General features: G+C 57.0%; 1 long non-coding RNA gene across 2 annotated transcripts; it reads right to left on the bottom strand.

The window, feature by feature from the left end:
* Positions 1-2109: 2109 nt before the first annotated feature.
* LOC132500740 (uncharacterized) lies at positions 2110-8574 on the bottom strand. 2 transcript variants are annotated; one of them, XR_009534074.1, is made up of 3 exons: positions 8496-8574; positions 4526-5038; positions 2110-2733 (listed from the first exon to the last, which is right to left on the bottom strand). It is a non-coding gene; the product is annotated as an uncharacterized LOC132500740 (long non-coding RNA). The 2 variants fall into 2 exon arrangements; XR_009534075.1 differs by having other exon boundaries at positions 4633-5038.
* Positions 8575-9277: the final 703 nt, after the last annotated feature.

Below are 9277 nucleotides of genomic sequence, written 5' to 3'. Positions count from 1 at the left end.
CAGGCAGCTCCTGGCCTCCGCCTCACGTTCTGTGGCTGAAAAGCAGAAGGAAAACTCTGCAGGATCTGAGCTAACTCTGCACAGCACGTGTGGGGCGTGGGGTCACCTGCCGAGAGTGGAAGGATGGCGGTGGGGCCACACCCTCCCCGTGCGGGATGGGTGTGGTCCGGGGGCGGCCCTGCCTGCCTACCCTCCGCCTCCCAAGCCTTCGCTGCCTGTGACCGACATGGGCAAGTTAACACAGAGACACGTGGTGAGGAATTTAGGTGTAAAAGCCAATGACTGGACACCAGCACACGTGTCTGTGGTCACGAGGACGTGTCCCTTACTCCACGTGTGATCAGTCCCGCCTCCTGCCGTGTCTTCCAGCCGACACACCCGCCCCCCAACAGGGTGTGAGACGTGGTCTCCAGAGGAGCTGAAGTAGCCGGCATCGGGGGGCGGGCTCCACGCACAGGACCCGTCTGGGGGTCAACGCTGACACAGCCCCCCCCGGACAGGTACCTGGAGGGGAGCGGCAGGGCAGGGGCTCTGGGGGGGTCCTGGAACCCCCGTACCTCCTGCCCCTGCCTGGTGGTGCCCCCAGGGATTAGATGAGGCTGTTCGGGTGACGCGCTGGAAGCGCAGGAAGCCCTCAATCGGTCCCCGCTGCTCTCGTTGTCACCGGAGATGGCAGCACCCCCGCCCCACCCCCATTCCCTGTGCCCGGACACTCCCCGCGGGGTCAGAAATCAGGGCGGCAGCACACAGGCAGGACAGGCTCACACAGGGAGGCAGATGCCTGGACGGTCCCCCCCACGGGACAGGCGCCAACGCCGTCCCTCCGGACCCTCTGGGCATGTGGTCACCACCAGGCTGATCAGGGTGAGTGAGCAGGGGTCCGTCCCCATGTCCAGGGGCACAGGGTGTGCAAGAGATGGAGGGGGTGGGTCCTGGCAAAGACAACCACACCTGCTCTCAGACACAGAGTCAGGCCCAAGTTGCTGTGTGACCTTGGGCAGAACGCCTGACCCTCCTGAGCTCTCCTGCGGGTGGAGAGCAGCCCTGTAATAAAGACCAGACGCAAGCGGGCCTCCTCCACCTGCAGGAGGAATCCGGACACCCACGTCTCTGCCCTCTGCTCCCTCTGCTTCAACAGCGATGTTTTGGGAACCTCTCCACTGGCCACAAGTTTATATAACCTCTCATCTGCCAATTCTAGCAGAGAAAAATGCTTGAGGTTTTACAGAACAATTATGTTCACATAAAAACAACATCAAATCCTGCACTGTAATATGTGAAATAAATCCAATTTTCATCACTAATGATAATAGAAGGAAACACCATTGGGAAGAGGGCTGTTCCCTTCCTATAACTGTCAGTAGCACAGTGATCATCAGAGGGACCAAGTGCAGAGAAGCTCCGAGGAGGATCAGGCAAGGTCACCTTTGTGGCCGCCTTCCTCATTTGTTACAGGTACTGAAGGTGAGTCTGGTTCTGGACGTCACGCACTCTTGCTCCCCATTCCTACAAGGCTCACCCACTGATGCACTCCCCCCGCCCAACATGATCCGAGTGGCCGTGGGACCAGCGCCCGTGTGTACACTTGGACGCATGGCGAGCACACGGGCTGACCCAGCTAGAGCCTGGGGTCGGCTGGTGAAAGATCGGGGCCGTGACAGCAGGAAGTCCTCTGATGGGGACAGACACAGGAGCCTGCGGGCGGCTCTTCACCTGACCTCAGGGCCAGGGTTCTTGAAATGGGTGACAGACTCGACCCAAAGTGGTAGCAAAAGTAGAAAGAGTATTTTGAGCAGAGAAACAGCGAACAGAGCCATCGGAGTGAAGGAGAGCGTTCCTGCAAACGCACGAGTGCGAGGGCTGCGGTGGCCACAGGGTCAGGCGGGCAGTCAGGAAATGGTCCAGGAAGGCACGCAAAGGTCTCTGGACCTTATCTCCTTGAGAGTGATGGAGATGCACCAACACGTGTGTCAGGGGAAACTGCAGCGTACGGGCCCGGAAACAAGGGGGTGGGGGGGTGACCAAGGAGGGGGAGCCTCCCAAGGTTCCAGGAGGTCAGGGTCGGTGAGGGGGGCAGCTCCAGCTGCTCAACAGACCCCGGGGCTCGGCGACTTGGCACAGTCCGAGTCGGCGTCCTGCTCACACCCCGCCTGTGGCAGACACCCCCGAGGAGCAGCCACCCTCCATGTGGCCACTCGGGTTGCTGTGTCCCCTCCATCCAGCCCAGGGGCCGAAAGCGTGGGCGAGCCCACATTCCTCCTGCCTGCATCCCACGAGCTGGAATCAGTCACATGGCCCAGGAGGTGAGAGGACCGTCTGCTGTACTTCGTGATGAAAAGGGCACCCATAACAGTCTCTGCTACAAGGACTGAAAGAAGGATCCTTCTGATTTAGCCGCAAAAGATGTTTATTGACTGTACCGCTCAGCTATCGCTGCCTGACAAGCCACCCCAAAACGTGGTGCTTTCAAAAGGCAACAAGTCACATTTGTCACGGGTATACAGAGTGGCTGGAACACTGCTGATGTGGGCAGAGCTCAGCTGACTCAACTTGGGCTCCTAATCGGTCGTCACTGCCGGTCGGCTGAGGGGCCCCTGGGCCGGGCAGGCTCGGCGCAGCTCCACGTAGCCTCCTGTGCTCCGGTGGGTCAGCCTGGCCTTTTCTTCACGGCAAAGGCAGGGTCCCAAGACAGAGAGCGGATGCACACAAGACCCCTGAGGGCTGGGCCTGGAACTGGGACATTGCACACATTCTATTAGACCAAAGCAAGTCACTGGACAGCCCAGACACAGACAGTGGGGACACAGATCCACCGTTCAGTGGGAAAACTAGAGTCACGTGGCAAACAATGCAGCCACCTTCTCGGGGAGGGCAGGGAACTGGAGCCGTTTCTCCCAAAGGGACTGTGGCTTGTGAGAGAGGCGGGCTCTGAGCAGACGCCCACCCAACTCCAGAAGTTCAAACACACATAATCTAAGCCATGATTGGCCTGATAAAGGAGGGGTAGGGAAAACAGACTGGAAATGCACGAGGATGCTGGGAGCCTGCCTGCGGCCCCAAGGAGGACACCAGACCAGGGGAATCGCTGGGCCGGTCATGGCCTCGCTGGTTCCCACAGAGATGCATCCAGCATTTCCCCAGGAGATTGGACGTGGCCTTTGTTCTCTGAGCAGCCCCCCTACGTGCTGGCCCATCCCTGCCCTGCAAGACCCACTCTCTGGGCCGGAGCAGTGAGCAGGGAAGTGCAGACAGTACTGTCCGTGACCGCTGACGCAAATCTCCACCAGGGTTGTTCAAAATATTCCCAACTGGATGACTGGGGCTCGGGGTGGGGGTGTCAGTCCTTCTGGTCTTGCCCACCCACCCTCCCTCCTCCAGCAAGACTCAGCCAGTCCGGGGACAGCACCCGTATCCCCGTGGATGTGCTGTGCAGGCTTCTGCTCATGGGGGGATGTCCAAAACCGCCGACCTGAGGGAGGCCCTGGGCTCCAAGAAAAACCCAGCCCACAGCCTCCAGGCTACCTCACCTCCGGGCGAGGTCCCTCTTTTCCTGGGAGCTGCCGCACCCTGACCGTCCTCACTGTGGGCAACTCCCTGAGCTCTGAGCCGTCCACCCTTGATGCACTGAGGAAGTTAGAACTTATGGGATCCCCCCTACCATGCGCTCCACAAAGCTTGGCTTTCAGCAAATTAAGTTGCCAAATAAAATTTGGATATGACTGTCAAAAACAAGACGTCTTCTCGTTCAGGGCCTGCTCTTTTCCTGCAGAATCTAAGGCAGCGTCTTCTAAGGTTGTAAGGCTTGTAGATGTGACAATACATCTGGGAAACTCGTCCGGTTACAAAACCCCTGGTGCAACCCCACGACGAGCAGTGGGCCTGACTCTGCTTCCAAAGAAAGTAGCATCCGTGACTGTGTTTCAGCTCCTTTGTTGGGGCAGGGGGTTATTACTTGAACGCATGGTCCCTCCAGGACACCCAGCCTTCCCCTGCTGCTTTTGCTGTAAGATGCTCCCCAGTTTCTATTACCTGACCCTCCATTCGTTTGTCCCTGGAGCACATATATATACCCAGTAAATGCCTGCGGTTCCCCAGGTCACGTGCTGGGTGCAGACACACAGACGTGACGTGGACCCTCCGGAAGGGCAGACAAGGAGACACACTAGTCATTGTGTTAGCATCTTCACACGGCTCTGCTGCACCTGCTGTAACCACTGGCACCCCCCTCTCGTCTGGGGTGTCCCTGGCGCTCAGTGCCAGCCAGGCCCCGACCACCCTTACACAAGCCCTCGGTCGTCTTCATCAGCATCACAAGCAAGTCTAAGGGGACTGCACGGCCGGCACGGCGATGATCCAGGCCATGTCCAGTCCCTCCGGGCAGAGGCCCGGTCACCGCTTCACACCCCAGCCGAGGAACGAACGCACGACTTACGGAACATGTGCCTTAAAATCATCCTCCGTCAAATGATCTCAAGGCTAAACAGCCCCTAGAGACCACGCAGGACATACAGGGAACAGGACCCACCTTTCTCCCTGCAACGTCTCTGGGAAAATGCGACAGGCCCAGAACGTGGTCCAGGTTCTAGACAGAAGCTTGGTCGCAGCTTTAGAAGTTTAGTCCCCACTGCTCACCTGCGCGTCTGGGGAAGAGAGTTCGCTGCAGAGCCACTTCCCTCTGCAGATCCAGCAGATACTTGAAAACCAGCTAATTCTAGAGGAGAAAACTGCAAAAACTCTCTTTCTTAAATGCTTCCTTGGACCAAATAGTCAAAGGAAGTGTTATCGTAAGAATGTATTATAAATTTCAAGAAACAATCAAATCAAAAAAAATAACTCTCTAGAATATATGTCCGGGTTTCATTTTGTTTGTTTGTTTTTCATTTTGGCAGGAAAAAAGACGTCTCTTTCAGAACTGAGATCAGGGTGAAGGCAAGTAGTGCAAGAAGATGTAGCCAGGAGGGCGGCTGGCAGACGCATCTGTGCAGCGGGAATGAGTCGGACTCCCAAAGGACTCAGACGGGAAGGACAGACGACCACGCTGCAAAACGAAAATAAACGCTTTAACGAAGAGGGCGCTTGGTGTTCCTGATTACAAGCAGGAAGATGGTTTTAAGGCACCATTTGAATAACTGTTGTTTGGAGAAGATTCCGGACAAGGAAAGGCCGCAGTGCAGGGGGTGTCGGCTGCTGGCTGGGTGACCAGGCTCTCATGCTGAGAAGCCGCATTTATTTCTATCAAAAAGAGCAAAACGCTTTACAGAAATGTAATTAGTTTTCAAAATCGACCCTGAGAGGGCAGAGGAAGCAGAAAGAAGCATCGCGGTGGCCATGGGCAGCCCACCTCCTCCAGTCTCCGAGAAGGTGTTTCTCCCCAGGTACACGCAAGCATCGTGAAGAATTTACAAAGGGTCCTGCGTGAAGTTAGTTAGATCTGGCTTGGGTTTTTATGTTTGGTTGGTTGGTTTTGTTTGTTTGTTTGTTTGTTTTGGTTGGGGTGGGTGTTTTGTTTTGTTTTAATAAAGTTGAACAAATATAGGCACTTAAAGTGTAAATGTATTTCTTGGGAAGAATCGTAACCAGGTCAATTTACATCTCTATGATCCCCAGGTCAGAAAATTGCAGAGATACGGGATGATTTCTGAGGAAAAAACTGGCAAAATCTCCGATTTATGTCTTTTACCCTAAAAATGACGATTATGTTGCATGTTGGGGTGAGGGCAGTGCTGTGTTTTTTCATCTATAGGTAAAGTTTCAAAAACTAATGTAGATTAAGTGGGTCTGAGTGTGATTACATTTATGAATACAGAGAAAAATATGGAGTTTTATTAACTGTGGAAGGAATGTGGGTCCTTAGCTGCCCAGCCAGTTCACAAAGACCAAGGAGATCGGCTTACAGGGGTTAAATAAACACAGTATTTTATATTATAGTTCAGATGAATCCACTTGCAGTAAGACTCAGAGTCTAAAATTGGCTTATGAGATCGGCCGTCTCCAGGGCCTTATGGAGCCTGCCCGGAGATGCAGCCCTTGGGCAGCAGGGCACTCCGCTCAGGGCCTCACGGGATGGTCTTTTCACATCGTGGGACAGTGCACGTCCTACAGCGGTTCAGAAGCAGGGCGTGCGAAAGAACACACTTATGCAAAGGAGACAGCGCAGGGAGAGTGGATGGCAGGGGCGGTCTGCAGGTGGAGAGGAGAGGGGGCCTGGGACGGTCTGCAGGCGGAGAGGAGAGGGGGCCTGGGACGGTCTGCAGGCGGAGAGGAGAGGGGGCCTGGGACGGTCTGCAGGCGGAGAGGAGAGGGGGCCTGGGACGGTCTGCAGGCGGAGAGGAGAGGGGGCCTGGGACGGTCTGCAGGCGGAGAGGAGAGGGGGCCTGGGACGGTCTGCAGGCGGAGAGGAGAGGGGGCCTGGGACGGTCTGCAGGAGGAGAGGAGAGGGGGCCTGGGACGGTCTGCAGGTGGAGAGGAGAGGGGGCCTGGGTGTGGGCTGACACCGCCTCCAGGGTGGATCGATTTTCAGAGATCTTAGCGAACGCCCTCGGGGCCCGGGATCCAGGGAGACCAGGCGATTCTGTGCTGCGGAAGCAGGCCCTGAGGCCAGAGGAGAGGCCACGTCTCCTGTTGCCAGCTGCTCGGCAGAGCCCCCCAGCCGGGACCTCCCCTCCTCAAGGCCGTCTGGCCAACCAGGAGCTTGTTAATTGTGCCAGTGACTGGCTTGCCAGCAGCTCCCACACATGAATGTTTCAGGAGTTAGAGACCCAGCTGAGAGTGAAAAGAGCATCCACTCAGAGCCGGGAATCACATTTCAAAACTGCGGGGCAAAGACAGAGAAAAAAACGTGTTTCTTGAGTGAAGAGGAAGAGACTCATTCATCTCGCGAGGCCCAGACTCCAGCCTGAATCGGCTCCCGGATTCGAAGCTCCCAACAGGGGGCCTGCCAGGGTCACCCCGTTAAAGAAAGGCCCCCTGCACTTTGAGCATCTCTCAGTTTTTCCGCGGCAAAATTGCACACCGCTTAAACTTCCTGTGGTTAAAAAGTGCTTTTCAAGAACGTGTTTCTGAAATTAAAAAATGACCTGAGACTGTGCAACGTTTTTCTCACGAGGACCAGAAAGGCCCGATGCTCTGCGTCCACGATGGGCTGGTTCCGAGCTCCCAGTGAGGGGCGGGCTGGGGGCAGGGGGGCTGCAAACAGCCGCTGGCGGGCTCCCAGCCCCACCCCCCGCCCCGGGCTCCCTCCCCCACCCAGGCCTCCCTACCCACCCTGGCCCCGCACACCCCAGCACCCCTCTCCCCAACCCCTGGCGGGAGCGCCGGGACCCAGGCCTCCCGGCCGCCCTCCCTCCCTGGGCCGTTCCCGCCTGCCTGTCATCTTGCTCTAATTGTTTCCAGATCCGTGTGGGAGGTCAGGCCCGGGAGTGCTGCTCCGTGTGCCAAGTTTATAAACAGAGCACAGCTTCCAGATGGCCGCAGGCTCCAGCCTGGCTAGCAGGTTGATTGGGAACAGAGTAACAACAGGTGGAGCGCAGACAATGAGTTCCTTGACACTTACTAACTCGCTTTACTTTTCTTCCCTCGCAGCGCTCAGCCCCATCTGCCACAGTCCCCGACAGATTTCCAAAATGCTCAGATGGACAAGGCGGGGGTGGAATGCAAAGAAAACACGGCATTTCCCTAATGAGGGCGGGGGCCGGGGGAGGAGAGGGCGGGGCAGGCTCCCTGGGCATCAGAGCCGGCTGGGCCCACGGGAGGAGGGGCTTGGCGGGGTGCCCACCGCCCCCCCCCGTTCTGTCCTTAGCCCACTGGCAGTGCTAAGGGGGCAGCTCCTCTTAGCAAGTGTTCTGGGAAATGCCTCATGATTCTCGGGAAGAGGATGGACCACACAATCCAACCCCATTACGCCGCTCAAGGATCCAACAGGAGGGGCTGGGCTGGAGTCCGAATCCGTCCAAGTGAACAAAGTCTGCCCTGGGAGACCCTTAGGCCACAGAACAGTCTCTGTCCCGGGTGGAGAGGCCAGCCGGGGGCTGGGGTGAAATGGGGTTTCAGTAAAGACGCCTCAGGCGCCTTTGCTCAGATGAGCTCACCCCGCAGGCCCTGCAGTGGCTCCCACGAGGGGACGGGCTACGAGTTGCAGGGTCCCCAGGCCGACCCAGAGCCCCTGAGGGTGGCAAGGCCGAGCCCGTGAATTCCCAGCTAGAATCCAGGCTGGCTCAGGCGAGAACCCTCCCGGGTTTAAATCCCTGACCTACAGAGAGCGCCTGTGAAAATAAAGCATATAAATATCAAAAGCACGTCTTTAAGTGTCTGAGTTAAGACTGGGTTATCTTCTGCGAGTCTTTGAATCTGACTTTCTACTTATAAAATGTAACCCGACTCTGCGCTTTGAAGATGCGGGATCTGGGACCAGGACCTAGCAGTTTATCTGAACTGACAGGACGCGGGTGCCCAGGGGTCCATCCACCCGCCCAGGCCCCGGCCCAGGCCCGACTCACCGGAAGGCCCTGCAGAGCTGCAGTGTAACATTCCGCTCCGCAGGAAAATGCAGGGAATCTAAAGAGAGGGGCCTGGATAATTTGGTCTTTATAAGGAAAGAATACAAACTCGTGTGTCTTTAATTACCTTCGCTAGTTTTCCACACGGCAGTCACTGACTGATGCTTTAGCCACAAGGCTGCAAGCATTATAGAAGGAATTCTTAAGAAAACAAATCATGCTTTAAACGAAAGAGCAAGCAAATGAGTTAGAGGGAATGAACTCCTGACTGGGAGAGTGAACGGGGCAGGGGGAGGGGAGAGGGGAGAGTGGGGAGTGGGGAGGAGTGGGGAGTGGGGAGGAGGGGGAGGGTGAACGGGGCGGGGGGGGGAGAGGAGGGGGAGGGGAGAAGAGGGGAGGGGCAGGCGGGGCTGAGGACCAGCCGCACCCCAGCCTCGCAGTCTCTGGTGAAGTCGGCCCCTTGGGAGGGTGTGACTCCAGAGCAGCTTCCAGGGCATCGCTGGGCAGGTCCCCGAGAGACAGGTGCCCCGAGTGTAAACACAGCAGCCCCCTGCCCCATACTCAGGAGTATCAGAAAGCACGGGGTCCGTCACAGCTAGAGCATCCCGGCACATCGTCACCGGGAGCAGGCTCTGCCCCAGACACAAAACGCCAGCAGCCGGAGAGAACTCCCCCGACACAGCGCGGTTCACCCCAGCACCTGGTGAGCTTACCCTGCGACTTGAGGCAGTCACTTGGCATCCTCCAAGGGGACCACCCTCTTTATAGGCAGAAATTTTCCA

This window comes from Mesoplodon densirostris, chromosome 13, assembly GCF_025265405.1.
Source record: "Mesoplodon densirostris isolate mMesDen1 chromosome 13, mMesDen1 primary haplotype, whole genome shotgun sequence".
Lineage (NCBI taxonomy): Eukaryota > Metazoa > Chordata > Mammalia > Artiodactyla > Ziphiidae > Mesoplodon > Mesoplodon densirostris.
Note: the sequence above shows the minus strand (reverse complement) of the source record. Positions and strands in the feature narration are given on the sequence as shown.